The 17,182-nt window shown below is 40.6% G+C and overlaps 1 protein-coding gene across 2 annotated transcripts in view; it reads right to left on the bottom strand.

The window, feature by feature from the left end:
- ZNF516 (zinc finger protein 516) overlaps nt 1–15,459 on the bottom strand; it is a 189,373-nt gene extending 173,914 nt beyond the window's left edge. Inside the window, exon 1 of one of the 2 annotated variants that reach the window (XM_063923343.1) lies at nt 15,357–15,459. The gene's annotated coding sequence lies outside the window, so the exon portion shown is untranslated. Of the gene's footprint in view, nt 1–11,357; nt 11,665–15,356 lie in introns of those variants that run through there. The other variant, XM_063923342.1, reaches the window with a different exon arrangement.
- Between the last annotated feature and the right edge of the window lie 1,723 nt (nt 15,460–17,182).

Here is a 17,182-nt window from a genome sequence, read left to right as displayed (position 1 = left end):
AAAACAGGGGGGTATTCAATTGTTTGAAAAGTCAGAAGAGTGTGTTTTTTCCTATCTAATAGACAGGGGGGAAAACAGTTCACCCAATCGACTTTCCAGACAATTGAATTACCCCCCAAATGTCACTTTACTGCAATACAACAGTCATATCTTGAGAATATTGGGGAATTCAATTGTTTTTGGTTGTTTGATGTGTGATATTTAATTATTTTGCAGAAGGCAGCCATTTTTTCTGCTCACACCTACTAGCAGAAATCCACTCAATTCAGGCTTTTGGGTGCCCAAACTCAGCATGCCTAGTAGTTTTCAGGGGTTTAGCGGCTTAATGGGTCTTAACCCAGTGAATTTGGGCACAACATGCTGATAAGCAAGAGGCGTCAGCAGCAATCTTGCCCTTCGGCAAAACAACTGAATGATGGGTGACCATTACTTATGGGTGCACAAAAACAATTGAATTCCCATTGCATCACTGAGTTAAAATTAACTTGAAGTGGTTATCAATCTACATACAATTTTAAACATGATGCAGATCATTTGCCGGCATCCCAGCAGTCAGTATACTGATGCTTAAAACCCAACAACCGACAGTGTCAATAGCCGAAATCCCAGCTCACAGGGGCTATTCCCACTTGTGGGTGTCCACGACACCCATAAAGAGGGAATAGGACCTGTGGTGAGTGCAGTGAGCCACCGAGCCCGTAAGGGGACTCTTTGCGCTCACCCCGCTACCGGAAACTGGCGTCCGGGATGCCGCTGTCGGTATACTTACGGCCAGCATCCAGGCCGCCGGTAAATCATACTGATCCCTTTTAAACTTGTGTATACATTTCCATCTACTGCATACACAGATTTATCTTGCCAGGTTCCAACTGTGTCCTGTATCAAGGCCTTTTTATCACCCAGGCACAGATATTTAATTTCATTGCACTTAGGCAAAACACCGTTATATCCACATCTAATATTATCTAATGCACAAAGCATACCAAAATACTTAATGACTTGAAATACAAAAAAGAAATACATAAAGAAGAAATATTATTAAGAGTTGATATAAATGAAAGTTGTTTGAAGGCAAAACAAAAACCAAAGAGAAAAAATAAAAACCTTTTAAACCTCCTGTGTCACACATTTCCATCCAAGACAGTTCTTCTGTGCTACTGGGAATGTTTATAGTTTACTGAACCTCAGATTCTTCACAGACCTGAACTAATCAGATTAGTACAAAAGGATTCTTACAAGATAACCATTAAGCGGTTCTTGCTCGTAACATATGAAAGGCACAACATGCACCTATGCAATGTACTCAAATCAGAGGAAATAAATCTCAATGGCTTAAATTGATAAATAAAACAGTGGAAAGACAAACAAGCATATAGCAATTTGCTAATGAATACATTAAATTATAACATTTTGCCTTTGATTCTGCAATAATTGCTGCTATGACTTTAATTCCAGGAATGCTGAAGTAACTGATAGCAGGAAATGCAATAATTGTTGCAGGCATATGCCTGTATCCAAGGACAAAAGGGTAACCAAAACAGCAGCAGGAAAATGGCAATATTAGCTTTCTCCACACCAAACTACCACACTAAAATTAAATAGACAGGATCTTCAAAAACATAAGTTTCTGAAATCACACTACTAGGTCAGCATAACATATATAGGAAACTCAGTGTGATTTTAGAAGGGAATGGGGATCCACTGCCACAAACACAGAACCTCCTCAAGTAAATGTATAAAAGATATACTAGTACAACTGAGGAAAAGACAAGGTCAGTAAGAGAATTCTGTTTTCTTTAAAATAATAGGATAGTAGTAAAATATAATTCTAACAATAAAATACAAGAGGAGGAAAAATACCAGTCTTTGTACAGAGATGTGAGGCTATAGAGAAGTATAATACAAATGAATCAGAATATCTGAAGATAGCCTCAGGAATGTTCACTCCTCCAGAATAAGCTGGAGGTAATAGAGAAGGCAAGAGTTCATGCATACATTCTGAATTTACTCGTTAGTACATCAGCAGTATGATCCCTGTGGTCATGTCACATCACCTATATACAACAAACTGCCATTTTGCGGGCATAACTAATAAGAGTATACAATATTGAAGAGATAGGCTGCATCACTGTAAATAATGATTCAAGTAAGCAAATTTAATAATAATTGAAAAAAAAAAGAAATAGTCTGCTTGCACTGCGTATAGGAGTTTTAAAAAGGGCCAGGATGTAAACATTACTAATTTTGAAAACAAATGGCAATCCCATTCTTGAAGTATACATTGGGGTCAATTCTATTCAGCGACAGCTGAATAGCGCCAGGAGTTAGTTCCCTGCGCTATTCAATACAGCGACGAGTGACCCTCAATTGTCAGGAATTCTTCTCTCATCCCCAGGGGATGAGAGAAGAAACCCAACAAAAGTGCTGCCGCGCGGCCGGTGCGAGGCTGATTCTGCCGGGAATCAGCCTCGCGCCGGGGAGTTAAGTCGGAGAATGCCCGTTCTCCAGACAATTCAACCTGTTTAGTCGGCGAACTGGAGCTGAATTGAATAGCGTCGGGAGCTAATTCCCGGCGCTATTCAACTGTCGCTGAATAGAACTGACTCCATTGTTGCTAAAACTATTTTTTTTTTTTTTTTTAAACACAATCCAATAGGACAACTGTTCAAAGTACAGTATTCACTAGGGCAGTGGTACCCAAACTTTTTGGAACCACAGCACCCTTGAATATCATAATTCTTTTTACAGCACCCCCAGGCAAAAATTTCTTATTGAGACATTTTTCAAAATGTAAATTATAATATAAATTTAGAGTCTCCAAATAAAATAACTATGCCTCTAGTGCAGAGGTTCCCAAACTTGGTGCCGTGGGCCACTTGCAGGGATGGCACTAGTTGGTGGTCCAGGACCAAATTATTAATGGTCCATGTGATAGGCAAAATCAGTGATAGTGGCATCCAGATATAGAACATGTGGACAAACAAGAGCAGGTCTGTCCACCAGCACATTGCTGAACCTAAGGATGACATATAGGGTGGAATTCAAATGTTTGAAAAGTCGGTTGGGTGTCTGTTTTTTCCTGTCTATTAGATAGGAAAAAAACAGACTCTCAACTGACTTTTCAAACATTTGAATCTCCCCCACAGAGTAAGTATATATATTTATTTTTATATATTAATGTTTACTCCTAGCACACATGAACGTGTTAATGCATTAGACAAATGTGATTTCCTGTATTTCACACATTTCAAATTACAAATGATCACTAAAAAGTATCTTTACATACACATTTGGAAAAGCTACACATTAATTCTTAATAATTTTTGGGCTGAGCCTGGGGAGCTTCCTCTCAGCGGAGCTGTGGAAGGAAAATGGCGCTGGTGAGTGCTGAGGAAGAAGGCCCCGCCCCCTCAGCGGCAGGCTTCTGTCCCGCGATTTCTTGTAAATTAAATGGCAGGGGCTCGTACATATAACAGTGTGCCACTGTCTATATGCAGCATTCGCCAGGAGGTAACAATTGCTGCCCAGGGCGCCCCCCCCTGCGCCCTACAGTGACCAGAGTGTGTGGGTTAGTGTGGGCGCAATGGCGCACAGCTGCAGTGCTGTGCGCTACCTCATGTGAAGACAGGAGTCTTCTGCCGCCGATTTCGATGTCTTCTCCGCTTCTGCCGGCTTCTGTCTTCTGGCTCTGCGAGGGGGACGGCGGCGCGGATCCGGGAACGGACGACAAGGTCAGGTCCTGTGTTCGATCCCTCTGGAGCTAATGGTGTCCAGTAGCCTAAGAAGCGCAACCTAGCCGCAGTTAGTAGGTTTGCTTCTCTCCACTCAGTCCCTCGTAGCAGAGAGTCTGTTGCCAGCAGAAGCTCTCTGAAAATAAAAAACCTAACTAAAATACTTTCTTATTAGCAAGCTCAGGAGAGCTCACTAAAAGCACCCAGCTCTGTCCGGGCACAGATTCTAACTGAGGTCTGGAGGAGGGGCATAGAGGGAGGAGCCAGTGCACACCAGATAGTACTAAATCTTTCTTTAGAGTGCCCAGTCTCCTGCGGAGTCCGCTATTCCCCATGGTCCTTACGGAGTCCCCAGCATCCACTAGGACGTCAGCATAGGCGTGCGCAGCACATTTTATTAGGGGGTGCACCATCGGAGGGGTGTGTCTAGCACCGCCTTTTGGGCGTGTCTAGCACCATCTATTGATGGTCAACGCAATATAAAATATCCACCCTTGTACCAATCCTAATAATGCTAATGCATTGTCAGATGTTATGGTGTGCACCAAACAAACACCCCTGATGGCACTCACTGCAATTACACTGCTCCTCCTCAGCCTGGTCTGGCTCCCCCTCTCTTTCCCCTGCAAGCTCCAGCAGCTTACTTACAAGTCAGTCACTCACTGACACTGACAGTCACAGACTAGTACTGCTGCTGCTGGAAAAACGAGTGACGTGTCAATACTGCTGCCAACCGCCTGCCAGTATTGAATTTGTCTTCCTAAGAGGAACGCTGGCTACATGGTGATCCTCATCAGTGGCTGGCGTTGGCATAGAATAGAAGGAGAGAGGTGGGCGTGTGGCGGGTGTGACGGGTGGGCGTGCGAGCAGCATGACATCATCACGTCACATCACACAGTTTTTGTACATGGAGATGAAAGCCGGTGGCAGTGGCACCCTGGATTAACCCAGGCGTCCGGTCAGTAATGCAGTCTTGACAGGGTGCAACGCAGAGGGGACAGTAATCAGCCTGCTCGGTGATCGCTGCATCAGGCATGTGAGATTGGGGTGCTGGACATTAGGGGGTGCCTGTGCGCACCAGGCACCCCCCCTGCGCACACCTATGGACGTCAGAGAAAATGTATTAAGCGTGTTTTGGGGAATTTTTTTCCCCCTAAACTGAAGTTTGCTTCCCCTTTAACTGTACATACACACATATATAAATATTTTGTCTTGAAAAGTCAATTAAGTAAGTGCTGATTGTGATATGTATTAATTGCCTCAGATTATGAAGGAGCTAATACATGCAAAAATACAGAGAGGCAAGCTTCAGTATATTTCCCCCATAAAAAACACAATTTCTTGTGTAGTAATCAGTTGCTGCACCATCTCCAGTGTTTTCAAGAGAGTGTCCCATACAGGGGTCTATGCACGAAGCACTTAAAAAAAAAAAAAAAAAAAAAAAACGGCATTTTCACTGCTTTGTCATATTCAAGAAGGGGCATAACCCCCAATTAGTGTAATTGTTTCCCTATATACAAGTATGAGGAGGAAGAGTAATAGAAGAATAAAAACTTCTTGTTCCCATTTTGCTTTTCAAATTTAATTTCACCATCTGGAGATGGCAAAGTGAATTGAAGAGTATCTCACTGGGGTGGAGAGCATCACGTTTAAAGCTCCACCCCTCGAGTCCAGAACCAGCCCTGTGACGTGGGTGGACACTGGTGGCGCAATGCACAGCAGGCCCAGTCTGCATAACTTACGGGACCCGTGATAATTCAGCACGCCTTGTACGGATCGCAGAGGGACTGCCTATCGGAGGTCTTTGCCAGACCGGTACTACTGAATGGTTACATAACATCGCCATGATGCAATATATAGTGGTAATTTCCGGTAGCCGGTTCATGTTATACGTGGACAGAGCCCCAAGTGTGACACCATCTATCTTATGTTCATTACAATTGCAGCTAAATAGATCTAATGGCCCAAAATATGACTTTCCTGCATTGCCCATATATGAAGTTCATTGTGTGATGCTCTTCTTAAAATGCCACCTAGGCATATTGACTGGCGAGTCCTCCTGCCAATTGACCAAATCGTGCTGTATTAATCTGGTTGATCAATATTACGGTTAAATAAATGGTTCTAAGGGCCAAGGCTGGCCAATAATGAGAGACAGATGTGGTAATGACAGGATATAGGCTGTATTAGTGGGCCACATATAGCATGCTTCCTTTTAATACCTGCCCAGCTCTAAAAAAAAATTAAAAAAACACAAATCTGAATGAATTAACTAAAACTTTGCATTTTTCATATCATAATATACCTTGAAGACACAAACTATTAATATAATGCTAAAAAATTTCATCACATGACAGTCATCCCTACACCTTAGGCTGAATGAATGACTGGAACAACATTAAACAAAATTGCTATTGCAGACATGAGAAAAAGATAAATAAAAAATCCACATGCCAGAAACAGGTGACACTTTTACATAAGTAACTAGTAGAACGGAAAAAATAAATAAATGTAGTATTTGAATCAACATCTAGTGCTCTCAAACTTCTAATTTTTGGAGTAGATTTACCACAGTTTCTAAAATAGATAAGTGGAGGTGTTGCCTATAGCAACCAATCAGAATCATTTTTTAGAATGCAATACAGAACCAACTGCTAAAATCCGATTGTTTACTATCGTCAATATCTCCACGTTTCATTTATGAAGCTCTGAAGTAATTACACAGCAGCTTTTTCACAGAAATTTCACATTACATCTGTTAAACAATAATTTTCTGCCCCACGTGCAAGCTTACATCCACAGAAGATCTGTGGTTAGTTCTCAAAGATGTTTGGACCAACCTCTCTGCAGAGTTCATTAAAAAAAACTGTGTGCAAGTGTACCTAGAAGAATTGATGCCATTTGAAAGTAAAGTGTTGTCATACCAAATATTGACTCGATTTAGATTTCTTTGCTGTTCATTTACTTTGCATTTTGGTTATCTGATAAAAATAAACTATTAACACTTCTATTTTTGAAAACATTCTTATTTTGTAGCAATTTTTCCTCACCTGCCTAAAACTTTTGCACAGTACTGTATATATTTGACTATTTATCATACCACATAGTGCCATTTTAACACCAATATATCAAATTACACTAGACCAGACTAATCCAGAGCATTTTCTACAGAGTAAAAATGAGCAAGCTACTATTCTCGCAGCGACATTCAACAGGTAGGTATAGGTTCTTAAAATTTCTAGTGTGAGATGCGACGGTTTCTGAACTCAAAAAAGTTTTGCTTTTAGTCCACAATCTACATATATTTCCCTATCTTGGTCAACTGGTAAGAAGGTTATTTGAGAAGACAGTGACAAGTAAAGAGATTTTGATCTACGCTTCTCCTACATCTACCTTGCTGCCGAAAATAGCTAATTTACCTAAATTATTGCTGAAATACCACTATATAAGCAGCTATACATGATGTATTTCTGAAAGCAATACTGACTGGTGTGTCACTGATAAAGGGGAATTCAATTTGGCACGATATGCCGCGATTCCTGGTGAGGGAAAAATTGTACCAGAATCGCACCTATTAGGAATATAATTCCTTTTGCTCATAACAGCACATGCATCATTATTCCGTTTTAGAATTTTTTTTTATCCGATCGCTCAAATGGTGTACAATTGTGTTTAATAATTAAATTTCCGCAATTCAAATGTGTATTAATTTACAACATAATGGTATATGGGCAATTCCTTGAAAATATGGCAGTAGGGCCTAAACCAAAGTTCAACACAGGTACAAGATGTTGGGGTTATTAATTAGTTGAAGTGCTCCATTTTGCTAATAGATGAATATTTTGATTTGTGATCTAGTACTGCATAATAGGGCTCTTTAAACTATCAGGGGGCAATTCAATTGTTTGTGCTGCCCCCAACTGGGCATCTATACAAATGTGCACCTGACGGAGCAATTCAATTGTTGCTCCATTCAGGTGCCCATTAGTATTTATTTGCACACAGTTGAATTGCTTCGTTGGGCACCCATTCATTTAGACGCACAGCCGGGGCTGCTGTAAACAATTGAATTGTCTCCTGAATGTTCACTTAATGAAAACAATATTATGGGCAGGCTCTCTCATTCATTTGCTTATAAAGCAATGAAAATATGTATTTGATTAAATTATCACATAATATCCCTATATTTGGGTTAATATCATGGAAATAAGGCAATAACAGCCATAAATAACTTGCTCTCCATGATCTGATTAGATTAAAATGAACAATAAAGTGGATTCAGTTACCAAATAAAGTACAAAAGTTTGATAATTTATTTAGATTTTGAGAGAGTACCTCAAAATTCAGTTTTATATTAAGGTGTTACCTTGCTATTTACCCACTTAGTGATTCAGTTACTTTATGTAGAAAAGTGTGCCCAGGTTACACAAATTGTCATACTTTCACCAAATGTATGCAAATGTTTTCTCCAGGATGTGCCAATCTTGAAATAAAACTGAGAAAATGGAAGCTGAATGTATCAATTTTGTGTACACACACACACCTAATAATATGGTTATGGCTAAAACCAAGTTGGAGAAAGGACCTCTTATGTCACCAGGGGGAGGAGCCATGTCACCAGGGGGAGGAGCCATACCCAAAATGTACCCTCGTGGGATCGCTTCGCTCCGCTTACCACCAGGTTTCTAAAGGGAGTAGTTGGTGGTGTGGAGAGTAGAACTATCCCGCTGGCCTTTCTCCAACTTGGTTCAAGCATCTACCCTAATAATATGTATCATGAATAGCGATTCCCTTACAGTCTTTGTATGCTGATTTATCATAGATAACTTAGACAAGATAGCTTTAGTGCTACTTTATAGTATTTTATATGAGGTTCATGGTGGGCTGTTGGGTTATGATGATTTGTTCACATTAGTGGTGGCTGTTGTACAATGCATAGAGATCACTGTAAGAAGGTGATCACATTTCAATGAAACAGTATAGAGGATGCGAAAAATTTTAGGGTTTTTTGGGGGGGGGTGGTTTTGGGGGGTGGGTTTAAATCACCCCTATTCAATTAGGTCTAGCGCAAAACACCCATCTTTCGTGCAAAAATACATAGATCAAGCGAAAAGTCGCGGACCTATGTATATTCGCAGCACTTATCGCTAGTCTAGGGGCACTTATTGCGGATTATGCTTTGCATGACCGAAGCATGCAAAACCATAAATGCCCGCATCGGGGATAACTTCCAGCTTATCGGGGCTAATTGGATAGCTTGCTAAATAGATAATGGGGGTGGGACAGTGGAGAAGGAGGAGCAGGACTGCCGCAGACAGAGGGAGGGTATTACAGAAAATGGGACATGACCCTTTACTAGGTGTGTGTATATAATAAAATTGTACATATGCATTATTATACATATATATATATATATATATATATATACATACATATACACACACACACACATATTATATATATATATTTATTTATTTTTTTGCACGCATGGAATTTGAGATACCTAATCAAATAACAAATCTCAAGCAGTAAGAACATAAACCATTCAGCAACATAATTGATAGACGTCCAGAATGGCCTCCCAAAATAAGATTGGGGGACACTACGGAAACCAAAATTAAATGGCCACAACCACTACTAAAAACAGCATGACCTGAGTACAAACTAGACTGTCACATCTGTACTTTCCTGCAATGAAACAAAAAAAAAAAAAGTTACAGGCTTCTAACCCAAGCACACCCAATTCGCCACCTGTGAAACTTAGGATAAACAGACACTGGGGCTGTAATGTGTCAATGTCCTGCTATTGTTTGCTACTCCATTCCAGAAAATGTTGATTGTGTTCTGCACAAACACACAAGAGCACTGCAGAAGTCACAGAACTACAGTCCTTTCACAGCACTATAGGAAATATGAACTTGACTAATGGAAACTATTTCTGTTTCATAAATGCCTCATTAACATTGGAGTAAAAAAAAAAAAAAAAAAAAAATTGTTGCACAGTCGATTTCAGTTAACATCCAGTCTATAAAAGACAATGAGTACAGACTGCCCGATACTGAATGGATCAACACCCTTGCATTCTTATAAATACAATTCAAACATATAAAGTCAGCACTTAAATTGTTAGAATTGCAGAGGGGGGAAAAACAAAGTACTATTTGATGACAAGTCTGATATTTTGTAGTCGTGGACTCTTCGTAATAACAAGTCATCTTTGTAATACTCATGACATCATATTATTCACCACCCCTCTTCTATATTCCAGTACAGTTAGAGCTTAGCCTTGATACACAATGTCTTACCACCATTATCAAGCAATTTAACAAAAGGTCATTCTGACCAAACTGCCATAGTACACACTAAGCTACTAAAAATTACAACACATAAAATTCACATAACATACGCCTTCTTATATAACTGAGATCAAAATAACAAATCCTGCCAAGAAAGGCATATGTCATGCTAAGTTGTGTGAACATAGCAGTCTTGCAAACAAATGGAGTTAGGAGCTTGTATCTTCAGCAATCTGCTAGTAATTAACTCTGAAAAGTGCCACTTCTGAGATATGCAGGCGCTAAATACAGCACAGTCTGTACTGCCAGCCCTCAAAAACACACATGACGAGTTCTCATAAGCCAGATCATTCAAGATGGCTATTGCCATTACCCTTGGGAGACTGAGGATGTCTACTTGAATTGCACCACTCATTTCAACACAGGTGCTCTTAAGCAACTCCAGTCACAAAATAAAATAACACTGAAGAAGTGACACTATATTTATATAGACATACACCATACATTTAGTTTATCTGTGCAGCATAGTGAAAGCAGCTATTATTGTGCAACAGTTCGGCATAACAAAGACTGGCAGTGTCAGTACAGAGCAAGGAATATACTTGCAGTCACTTCATATACATAGTTACAAATACATTCTGATTGCTTGCAACTTCCTTTTAAAACAGTGAGTGTGCTACTCAAATTCACATGAATGTATTTACAGTGGAAAACATCCTCCATCCACGTGATCAGAGAGGGGGCATTTTCCTGGAGTACAATATAAAGATCAAGATTTAAACACTTTTTCTAGCTGCTTGGGCTGGGGCAATGAATTATTAATAAGAGCAATGGCTCTCTCAGTAACCTAGCATTCCAAAGATGAAGCTGCTGCTGCTGCTGCTTCCCAAAGCCTGAGGAGGAGGAGTAATGATCAAGTTGCAGCATTAAGGTAAAAGTAATGTGGGCTGTAGACAAAACGTCTGTGCTGAGGACTTTCCTACAAAGGAGAGAAGCAGCAGTAAAGTTCCCACTGGCCTCGGGCAGTGAGTGAGCCTCCCAGCCCCTTCCCCTTTGTTGTACAAAGTTAGATTGTTCCCCCGCCCTGCCAGGGGGGGTCCCCATCAGACACAAGTCATCTGAGGGCTCCCTCTCACAACTAGTCTTCTGCACTCACAGGCCAGCACTTGGCACTGTTGGCAGAGCCATTGCTGAGCTCCCCACCCTCCTTCCCTCCTGTGGAAGACAATACGCTGGAGTGGTGCCCCCTCCTGAGAGACAGCCCAATGGCTGCTGCCACGCCTTGCACTGCACTCCCAGCACCACAACAAACTTATGTCCCTGCAATTACCTTCCAGATCCCTGCGTCCCGGCGCCAGGCAATGCCAAATAGCCAATCCACCTCCACTGCAACAACAACTGGGGAGTGGAGGGGGCACTTCCCGGGCTCTGATGCCTCACTCCTCACATGCAGAATAAAAGTTATTTGTATAGAAATGGCGGCCCCCAATGGAGGCGGAGGAGGTGACCCTTAGTGTAACAGGGCTTTGTTGGGGTTAGAAGTTGGGCTATGCCTGTTTGCCGAGCTCCTCTCTCACTCGCAGTACACACAGTGTGACGTCCTCATAGCAGTCTACAGCTACACGCCCAGCAATGCCCGGGACTCCTCCTCTGTACACTGCACAGCAACAGCTCCCAAGCCAGGTACAGCAGGGAGACAGTCATACACAATCATCATAGGCATTAATAAAAGGTATGATTAACTCCCAGCTACTGGGCTGCTGCTACTGACATTGCACTGGAAGAACCTGGGAGATAATTGCGATGGATGGATTAGCAGAGCTCCCCTTGTGCATGCACTGTATATCTGCCACACACACACAGGCATTATTAGACAGCTGTGCTTACAGGGCTGGGAGAGAGACTTATGACAAGTCCAGTGATGGGAGGAGCAGGCACAGCACTGGGGGAGAGAACAGAGATATTGCTGGCTGTCTCCTCGCCTACCCATTTCTAAAGCACAATAAGCTTCTCATTCAGGGATAAACCATTAGGGGGAGGCACAGATAATCCTGCCACAAGTAGATAGGTTGAGACTGCAAGCCAAGAATTTAGGAGTTGCTGATGAGTTTAGAGAAACTTTAATATTGCACAGGCACTGATGTATAATGGAGAAGGCTGGTACATTAAACCAGCAGCCACCCTGTGCATGCCTCACAGTCCCTGAGTAACAAGCAGCAGAAGGGACACAATAGACTTTTGCAGCAATACACCTTTGGAACATCATGGGCCTGGGAACACAATTTATAAAGGATTATATATATTTTTTTGCGAGTAAAAAATGGGTGGGGGATTAGCTTTGCCTATAACGTGGTATGGGCAGACATTCCTTTGCTGAATGTGCCTTTTGTGCAGGGCAGAAATGGTCATTATTCATGGTATGCATGGGGCTGGGGAAGGAAGCTGCATTTTCATTCTTTCAAAGTTTTCAATTTAAAAGTTGAAAATAATTATAAACTATTCCCTTTCCCCAGGGATCGTTTAATGACACGTTCCCACATCGGCCAACATACCCTAAACACGATCCTTGCAGAGGTGCAAGAGATAAAAGGTGGTGTTATCAAAACCATTTAATGTACGTAGCGCCAACATATACTATAGATCTGTACAAAGAAGATCCACTAGATTGATCATAATCCAATTGTTTCACTGTAAATGTATTAAAATGATCCCAATTATATCACACAAATTCTTACTATTAATGAGATCTTAAAATATTGGGGAACACAAATGTGAATAAATCAGAAATGTCTATTGCACATAGTATAGCAGCCATAAGCAACATAGACAGGTGGTGATGTCTTCTGAATGACCATGCATACACCTGCAGAAAGGAACGGGTTAATCCCAACTCCGCTGCAGTAAACAGGACAAAACACTAGGATCAGAGGCAGCAGAAGACCTGACACTGCAGGCATGCAGCCGGCACTGGCAGGACAGGGAGCATACTGTAGGCTTAGCAGCACCCTGGTATACTCTTCCCGTGCAACTCCCTAGCCCCCTACATTCCATTAGCAGCTATACAGAGGGGTCACAGCAATCTGATTTCTCCTGATTTATAACATTGGTCAGAGTGAGAGTCATAACATGGTCATCAGTGTCCTAAACAAATTGTGGTGTGTGAAATGATACACACATTCAACATTGTTCTTTACTAGCTAGCCTCACCCTTCCCTGTGCAGCTGTGTAATAGAGATGGGGAATATAGAGTCAGCCTCATCTAATAGATACAGTGAGTGACGTACAAGTAAATAGTGATGAGCTATTGCCTGAGAGGTTTGGAGGATGGGAGGCACAAGCTCCCCTTTTTGACACACTGTATAGAGCAACAATAAGCCACCGGAGAAGGAGGGGGGAGATGGCAGGGATTGGTGAGCTACCTTGTCCCTCTTCTGTAAGGGAGGGGATAGGCAAATCATAGCTACTTTGCATCGGTGTATGCAATTTTCCCTTTGCAAGTATCTCATGCTCTCATACATATAAAAATACATCTGACCTCCCATACTTTTCTCTTTCCGCCCCTTAGAAGCGACTTTACTACTGTACTAAATAATCAGATCTTATATATTCTTTTGTTTCCAGACTGGTAGCAGGAAATAGTCAATTGCAGCATTGAGAAGTGGGGGGATGGGACAGGGAAGGGAGTTGTGCCTCTACCCAAAAAGGGACTTTGACCTTATATTGATCTACAAAGATGTCGGAATTTAAAGAAAACAATATTTAAACACGTCAGCCCACAAGTCACGGGCAAAGTCTTCTATACGTTAATGTCATTTCATTATTTAATCATGCGCCAGCAATCGTGTTTCCTTAAGAAAGGACTGACCTATTTTTGGCTGGAGATAAACGATCATGTTAACAGATGTTAATCTTGTAATCTGTTTTCCCTGTAAGCACTTCACATACAGGCTTTTTAGACATTATGAAAAATATATATATGTATATTCACAACTATTTCACATATTCATAAAAACATGATACAATTAAAAATTTTAATTTTCTGGAAAAAAAATAATAATAGTGCACATCACTATAAATGGCTACTTTTCCTGCTAGGACTCCCACAGTGATTATTTATACATTATAAAGTCCACAGGTTACAGTACTACCCACAAATACTAAATTAATATAGATTTATTTATTTATATTACACATACTTCAATGGCCCCGCCCACATATGATCTGCACTAGATATTTTGTAGACATGTAGTTCATTGTAAATGTAATCGTTTCATAATGAATAACTCAATACCAAACAATAGGTAAATATAGACTCAGCAATAGCATTCCCCAGTGTCAGCCACTGACGGCTTATTATGGTTTTAATCGATGGCTCTAAGGGCAGACCAACACTTTTCTGCTAAAACACAAGTCTCTAATACTTAATTGCTGAAGGTTAGCTGGGCTTGGAACAAACAAGGGCTGATTGTCATTCTACACCAACCTCCATACATACACAGCCCATTTCAATACCCCACCCAGTTAGCTTTTCACAAAGTTACCCATGCAAACTTTCCCAAACTTGTCCAAGCACATACATTCCAATTAGATCCTTATGTGGATCTGTGTTACATCAAAAGTAATCACAGTTTTGAAAACACATCAGCATATAAAAGCTACATATTAATACATGGAAAGTTAAAACAGCCTTGTTTATTAAACAGACTTCAGTTTGACCAGAATGCATCTGCTAGATGTTTTTTAATGTGCAATACTAGTTCTATAGCCTGTGTACTCTGCACTCCACCCCCAACTTCCTTTGATAAATGGTATATACTTCTCTGATGTGTTTATGGCTTTGTGATTTAGGCAGAAAGAGATACTGTAATGTAACTAAAAAAAGAAAAACAACCCTCAGCAGACAAAAGCATCGTCAGGCATTTTATGCACACACTGAATCAATACGATCAGCAAAGCCCCTTAATAATTTAAGTAGCTACTGCTAGTCCATCTAGAAAGCTACATGACCCGTCACCATCCTCCTCCCAGCATTACACTCAAGCTTATTCTTTTTTTTCCCCGTGTTTCTAAAGAAAGCACAAACAACAATACAGTAAGTTCTATCGCCCTCATTAACCTATCTCAGGCAAGGTTGGCTCAGGACTCCATGTCTTCATTGCAGTAAAACGATCATGTGGGGGGGGGGGGAAATACTGGCAGAAAAAAAAAGCAAACTTAACATTATAAGTCAACAAAATGCTCAACAAATTGGCTGCTAATTCCACATTATGAGCCAGCCTACATGGCAATCCTATTCTATACATACAGCCCAACCCTGCAGATTACTTACCTTAAGCTTTGGATAAAATATAATAATATTTTATTGAGGACACAGACAAACAGGAATCTGAAGGTGAAACCATGCACTGAATGCAATAAAGAAAGAAGTGCACATGATTGACTGAGACTGCACCACTGTCTCAGAGGGGACACGGCTTGTAGCTTGTGCTGTATTCCTCACACAATCCTCTCCTGCTGTAATCTCCCTGCTGCTGAAGTTACAGGGCATTTTGTTTAGTACACTCGGGAATACACGAAATATTGCTGTGAGGAATGAGACTGTATCTTTCAGTCATTTTCTCAATGTATAGGTTAGTGTGTCCCCCGCAGGCAGGACAGTGGTTTGCCCTAAATTAAATGCACACACACTATCTACTATTGTCTCATCAGCACACACAAAGTTCTGCTTCAACGCGGGGAAAGTCTGCAGGCATCAAATGACTGTGAGATATTCATCATGCAGGGGGAATATTGTATCACACTCCAAATAGTGTGAGTGTGTGTATATCCATATATAACTATATATATATATATATATAACTATATAACTATATATATATATATATATATAACTATATATATATATATATATATATATATATAAACACAATATTTCAATGTTTCTACTTAGTAAATAAAATAGAAATAAGCAGATGTCATGTCACACTTGTTACACATATGTAGTGATCTGCTCCTCCCATCCTCCCAGTTGGGAGAGGTTTAGAAAACTATTGCAGCGTACAAGAACAATAAGATCTTAGTGCTCAATCAGCCAGCATCACAGTCCCTGTGACAAAGTCTACTGAAATGGCAGCTAACCTCACATTTCCGTATGAATGCCTGGGGAACGCTTGGCTTACATGTTTTATGAGTAGATCTCACAAGTTTGCTACCTAGATTACCCAGTGACCATTCCAGAAGCTGATTGTGCCTGTTTAGAATGTAACCAGAAACTCTTATTTATTCTATTGAAACTTTTTCCTAAAGATCAAAGATTTTTACTGTCCAATAGCAGTAATAATGATTGGGTATTGGTAACCAATATATAGATATTATCTTCATTTCTAGGTATTATATTCGTTTATATTGCTATGAGCGTTGAGACATTTTAATTTTTGAATTCTATTAAGATAACTCTTAGGGGTTTTTTATCAAAGCATGGAGAGAGATGTCGCACCAACCAATCAGCTCCTAACTGTCATTTTTCAAACTCCACTTTAAAAATGAGAGTTATGGTGTGTACACACTGTGAGATTTTTTCTTACGATTTTGACTATATAGTCAAAATCGTAAGAAAAGTTAGTGCAGATCACAAGGTGAAAGTCACCTTGCGATCCCGATTCTATGCCGATGCGCGGTCCCGCGTGTTCGGTATCGCAAGAATATATATACTGTGCAGGCAAGTCAATTTTGACTATCTCTATAGAAGAGATAGTCAAAATTGACACTTAGCCAAAATCGCACATAGTCAGTATCGCAAGCACATAATGAGTGTGCTTGCGATACTGACTATGTGCCGACCTAGCCCCTGTCGCATAGTGAGAATCGGGCATAGCCCGAATCTCTCCGTGTGTATGGGCCATTAGAAGCGGATTGGTTAGTGCTTTAATTCTGTCCACTTTTTCTCTCTCCGTGTTTTGATAAATACCCCCCTTAGATGGCCAAAAGTCTCAGTGGTATGACGTTTTCTATCAATCACTTATCACAGCAACATAGTTACTTTCCGTCCCTGAAACATGAACTGTAAAGTAAATTTGAATGTTTTGTATGGTATAACCGGCACCAAGGCCAAACCAAATAGCACTTTTGCAACTGCATGTCAGAAGAGTGAAACAT

Source organism: Pseudophryne corroboree, chromosome 5 (assembly GCF_028390025.1).
Source record: "Pseudophryne corroboree isolate aPseCor3 chromosome 5, aPseCor3.hap2, whole genome shotgun sequence".
Taxonomy (NCBI): Eukaryota; Metazoa; Chordata; class Amphibia; order Anura; family Myobatrachidae; genus Pseudophryne; species Pseudophryne corroboree.
Note: the sequence above shows the minus strand (reverse complement) of the source record. Positions and strands in the feature narration are given on the sequence as shown.